Source organism: Nestor notabilis, unplaced genomic scaffold (assembly GCF_000696875.1).
Source record: "Nestor notabilis isolate BGI_N333 unplaced genomic scaffold, ASM69687v1 scaffold25264, whole genome shotgun sequence".
Lineage (NCBI taxonomy): Eukaryota > Metazoa > Chordata > Aves > Psittaciformes > Psittacidae > Nestor > Nestor notabilis.
In genome coordinates this window covers 110-5,995 of record NW_009927253.1, presented here as the reverse complement: position 1 = coordinate 5,995, position 5,886 = coordinate 110, and the positions used below count along the sequence as shown (strand labels likewise).

The following is a 5,886-nucleotide window of genomic DNA, read 5'->3' as shown; positions in this document are numbered from 1 at the left end:
TTAAAACCCAGGAAAAGGGTGGCAAATGGGGGAAGATTTTTTTTTTAAAGCTATGAATAAGGAGATAGACGTGTACACAAAGGCTTGAAGAGTGTAAACAGTACAGAGGGAAACGAATTCTTTCAGATTATCTAGGGGGGTATGACTTGGATATAATGGGAGAAAATTAAACAAAGGAAAACCAACTTAGAGCATTACAGAAATGTGCAACTGTGAGGTCACTCAGCCCAGTTCTTAGTCTCTGTGGCCCAGAAGCCCAGCAGCTGGATCATTCAAAGTTATGTTTAAAAATGCATAGAATATTGTCCCTGCATTTGCAAATTCTGAGCCTGCAGCGTGGGACATCTCCAGAAGTGCGTAGCAAGGTTACAGCTGGGGATGAGGCTGCGCGGGCACGGCGGCTTGCCTCAGGGAGTCTGTACCGAGAAAGGAGGCAGCTCACCCAGCTCAAAACCAGGCTGCGAGTCTGGCCCGTAAAACTTAATGGAAATATTCAGTAGAAAAGAATGCTGAACTGGCAGAGGAAAGGGCAAAATGACCTTAACAGGTTTCTGTGGTCCTGCACAGCAGGCAGTGTTTGCCTTGCCTTTGAGAATTTACTCCATTGCAGAGGCTTTGGAGTTTTAAAAGGAACTGTGAAGAAAGTAAAAGCAGATTTTAATTAATTCATTACACTATGGCAAATCCTTCAAGTACAAATGTATATGAAATTGTAAAGAATTTTTGGCTGTAGCTAGGTATTGAATATTCTTAGGCAGGTAATTACTTTGCTGTTTTCATTTTTCTTATAGGCAAATAAAGAATTTCTTTTTCTCTCTTAGCAATTCTTTATTTTATTTCAAACAAAACTGCAGTAAATCTGCATTTTAATCCCCCGTAAAGAAAGGATAGGATGCACAAATTGCCACACTGTACAGTGTGCTCAGCTCCACAGTAGGCATTACAGATTGTACAGACATGGGCTGTAAACAGCTTTCATGCAGCATCATCTATCATGCCATGGTCGGTTACCTCACCATCATGTTATTTTATGCTTCCTGAGCCCTAAAACACCAAAGGTTGCCCACTGCTAGGGAGCTGCCTTGATGCCTGATAGCATGAAGTAATGAATGCTCAGCCAAGTGTATATTGTTTCTGCTTGTGCACCACTGTAATTTGTTTATCTGTCTAAAGATTATGCAGTTGAAAATCCACAATTTTATGCTGCCTTTGTAAATTATCAAGTCACTTTTGATGAATGTATCCCCACTTCCGATGCTGGTGGCATTATGATCTTGAAATATTGGAAAGTGCTCATGCATACAATGCAGAAGGTTATGTTTTTATATTTTTGGCAGACAACCATGCTATAAAGTAAATCTGACCTTAAGCTTCCATACTGCATTAAAGATAATTCAGTTTTAACTTTATAGTCCTAAATGCTACTGTTTATATAAAGTTAATGCCCAGTCAAACTTGACTGATTACAGATGAGAAAGTCTTGACTGTTTCATACAAAATAAATTAGTATTGCCAACTGCTTCAAAACACATCTATGATTGTATTAGCGACTTGAGAGTGTGCAAATTGCAGGTTTAATTAGCTCATAGGAATTGTTCAGCATAATAAGAAATTGTCTTGTATGGCAATGGTTTTGTATTTATTCCTGAAGTATTGTGCTAGAGAATTAAAACAGGTTCTCAAAATCACATTTATTGCAAGTGGCAGAAAGATGAGTATGTTTTATTATTCATTAAGTTACAAATGCTAAAGAAGTCAGTGCATAAGAATAGAGTTCAACATGGAACAAAATGAAAGTAATTCAGAATGGAGTCTGGAGAAATCTTTCACTTGATGGTTTTCTTAAAGTTGATACTTTTTTTCAGATGAAGAAATGTGTCTCATAGAAAGGTTAAAGATTATACTCATAAACTGTAAATTCATCCTCTCTCCGAACATTTAAAATCACCTGGATGGTGAAATCAAGTGCTCTTAGAAGGCAATGTGGATTGCTTTTAATTCGAAGACAACATCTGTTGCACCTCATTCAATAAAAATTGTGTGTTGTTCTTAAAGAAGGACTGGCCAGGTGCACTGGCTGCATGGCCCTGACAGAAGGCTGGATGCATCATACCCAAGTCATTCATTTTCAACCACCCAAGTGTTAAAATGTCTTGAGGTCCCAGAAGCAAGGAGTAGGTGCAATGACTTTGTGAGTTATTTTGCACAGACGAATTGCACAAATGACTGCAAACAGCACTGGATGTAAGAACTCATTCTAGGTGGTCTTTCTCTGGAGAAGCCAAGCGAAGATGTGTTAATGTTGCTTTGCTCAGAAACTGGTTTGAACTGTTTGCATAAATCATTTCTGTGTTTCTTTGTGTTTGTGTAATGTGGAGAATGCCTGAACTGACCAGGGGTTTGTTGTGTTTCTGGTTTTTTTTTTTAACTAGTCAGAAAATGATGAGAAGATAGTAATATATGACCACATTGGGCCTAATGTCTGCATGGGGGATCACAAGGTAAATAAACCAAACTTTTTAGATTGTATCTTCTAAGTCTTTTTCATTAGGAAGAATGTGTGCACTAGTTTCTATTTTTAATTTAAAGACTTTTTAATTTAAAGACATTTTAAAGTTGAATTAACTGAAAGCAGACAGTATATTAGAGTAGGCACTTGTATGAAATCAAATAAAGAACAGGATGATGTGCTCTAGGCTGGAAGCATGGTACAATACAAATGAAGAGGAGCAGCAGCTGGCTGTGCACTTACAACTCTTGCTGTAAAACAGAAGTATTTTCATTGCAACTGAAAACCCAGTTTTCATTGGGTTATCAAAATTGCTTCCAAAGCATAGATTCCATGAAGTTGGTGCCTTGCTGCTCATTAGTAAAACAACATATTGGCAGCTCCAAGGCAGAATTTTACGATCGGTCTTCTCTGCTGCAGGTACCAGGTGGGAAGCGTAGTCAGGAATCCAGCAAAACTGAGTATTTGCTTTCTTTGAAAAAAGCTGATCAAGGAGGAGGAGGAAAGCTCTGAAAGCCCATATTAAAACAATATAAGACCTATAAAAACTCGTGTAGAAACTTGTAAACTATATGACAATGGTAATGTATGGGACAGCACTAAGGCTCTTGAATGCTAATTCAGTGATGGATAATGGGTAACCACGTGCATATGCATGTGTCCAAATTCACAAATACATGCCTGTATTTGCCTTCATGGTCAAGAGGTCTTGTGAGATAGTGGTGGTGGTCTAAGGAAGAATGTGCTTAAGATGTTTGTCCAGATACACCCAAGTCAGGTTTTAAACTACAGCAGTTTACTCAGTGCTGAGGTGAGATGGGAAGCTCAGGATCTCAGCAGCTGCAGGGCAGCCAGCTCACAATGAGAAATCCCTTTTCCTTGTCACTAGCGTACCTAATGCAGATCTTTTTAGCGTGGCACTTGCAGCGGAGCTGCTGCAGTCAGTGATAAGGGGGAGTTGTGTCTGGGACCAGAGCCTATTCCTGTGGAAATCAGCGGCAAATTTCATCTTAGACTTCAAGGACAGCAGAGATCTGTAGGGAGATGATGGAGTTCTCCTGTGCATTTTGTAGTTAGATTAATCAGAAAAATGCTTGCACTGCTTTGTTCCCAGTCATAGAGGAATTTTTATTGTGTTTACTGCTGACTGTAAAAACATAATGTTTCCATTTCAAACGTGTAACTTCTATTTTTCCCTGACTTGCTGCAGCCTGTGTTCCTGTCCTTTCGAATAGCTGCTGGGGCAGGTAAACCTATTGCAAATGTGCACAAGTGTTGTGTCGTGCAGTGATGTGGTGGTAAATATCATTTTTTTTCCTTTACGTTTATATTCTCTACAACATTTCCCCTGTGTTTATTTTTCTTTTTAAAAAACTGCCAATTCTGCAACAGGAAAAAGATGCCAACGGAACGAGAAGATTTTCCGTGAAGCCAGCCTGTAGCAGGAGGGAAGGAGCACGCCGCGAACCGAAACACTTAATCCTAACAGCTGTATTGATAAATCAAGTCCCGAGTGCCACATTTTTAGACTGCTGATCGTACACTATGCTTCAGCATCTGGACTCTGTTTGAGAAAAGCCTCACATACCTCACTGTCTTGTATGTTCATGTGACATCAAGTAGAAACGTGGAATTATTTTTTATATATATGTCACGATTCTGTTGCCAAAACTCTAAATAGACAGCAGAGATGTTCTGTATTTTAGATTTCATGACTTTCAACTTTTAGTAAGTGTTTGTCAGTGTGGAAAAGCATATTATGAACTTCTAAAGGTGTCATGCCTAACATTATATATCTTTACCACTTTGGGGTTTTGTACATTGGATTGTATAGATAGAGCTATCGATGGTTTTAAATGGTATTTTCTTTGTTGACCAAGGCTTATGGTTTGTGTTTTTAGTTTTAGTATTTTGTTTTTCATTTTTATAATTTTTTTCTCATGTTATTTACTATACTGCCATGTTACATGGTTTTTGAATCACACAGCAGCTGCTTTCTATACATACATATATGTGTGTGTATATATATGTATGTATGTGTATATATACACAGATATATAAATAATTTATAAACCTGACCAAAACTTACGCTAAATATACTTTCCAATATGAATGCTTGAGAGTGCCATATCAGCAGTTAGTGTCTGAGTCCTAGCAGGTTTAGTTAAGTGTACATCAACAGCCAACATTTATATAATAAATAATATATAGCAGTGCCATCCTGGATACAGATATATATATATAGCATACTATATAGCACATATATTAGCAGTTTCACTTTGTTACTCCTATAATCCCTTCTTTCTATGTAATATTAAGGATTGAATGTGAAGTTCTTAGCTAGGTTTGGGTGTAACTTTCCAGAATTTTGTAAACTGGTTTTGTCTGTCTTTTGTTACTGTTTATGGTGCCAAGTATTCTACATTGAAACAATAACAACATGGGAGAAGAGAATAATAGTCTGCTTCAGGTAGCAATTGTATTGGACATAGACTGTATTTATACAGTATTAAAGGAAAAAAAAACGACTGTAAATTTTCCTGGTTAGTAGCTTGGTGCAGCTACAATATAACCTTGTTACGAACATTTTTTCTCCCACCACTAAATAAAACATTAAAAGGTGATTAGGGAGTCTGTTGATGAAACACAAATGTATGTTTTATTGATTTAATTTAGAACACTACAGAGTTCATGGACTGCGTGATGGCATTAGATTGATGCTTGATTTTGGTATAAATCACTACCATTGAAATGATTTGATGTCCGCTTGCAGAGTGTGTTCTCAGCAGTACGACCTGGGTTTCTGTTAAGTGCTGTTGCCCAGCGGGTGTTGCAGCTCTATCGTCGTTGTGCCATGTTGCATTATAACCACACAGTAATTCTATTTAAGTAAACTCAACTCATGATAACTTCGAAGGCCTTTAGAAACGAGTACTCTGGTTCTCAAGCAATAAAACTAATCATGGTGAATGCAGTTGTGTCTGTCCGTTTAATTTGGGCATTGGGGATTACAGGGAAATTATTAAATTGTCATATTTCTTATTAATGAGTTACCTTTTAATCTCCTGCCAATTAACGGGTTATTTCTCAGATGAGAACCCGTGTAGCAGAATGCAGCTCGTAGAGTTAATCAAAACACAACACAAACCGAGGAAAAGGCGTTTTGGAGTTTGCATTGGAGCACTGTTGCACGGGCAGTTATTTGACTTTGTGAGCTATTCAGGAGGTGCCAGTGCTCAGCAGCTCGATGAATTTGCCACTGTAAGAAGCTCCTTCCTGACTATCTCCGAGTGTGGAAAACCCACTGCCTGATCAAGCTCGCGATGGAGCCTCGTTCATAGATAAACTCACCACAGCCGTAGACCGGAAGGCTGTAA

At 38.2% G+C, this 5,886-nt stretch overlaps 1 long non-coding RNA gene across 1 annotated transcript; it reads left to right on the top strand.

Annotated features, from left to right (window-relative positions):
- The first annotated feature begins 3,733 nt into the window (after positions 1–3,733).
- LOC104405317 lies at positions 3,734–5,479 on the top strand. The gene is made up of 2 exons (XR_719911.1): positions 3,734–3,807; positions 3,902–5,479. It is a non-coding gene; the product is annotated as an uncharacterized LOC104405317 (long non-coding RNA).
- The last annotated feature ends 407 nt before the right edge of the window (positions 5,480–5,886 follow it).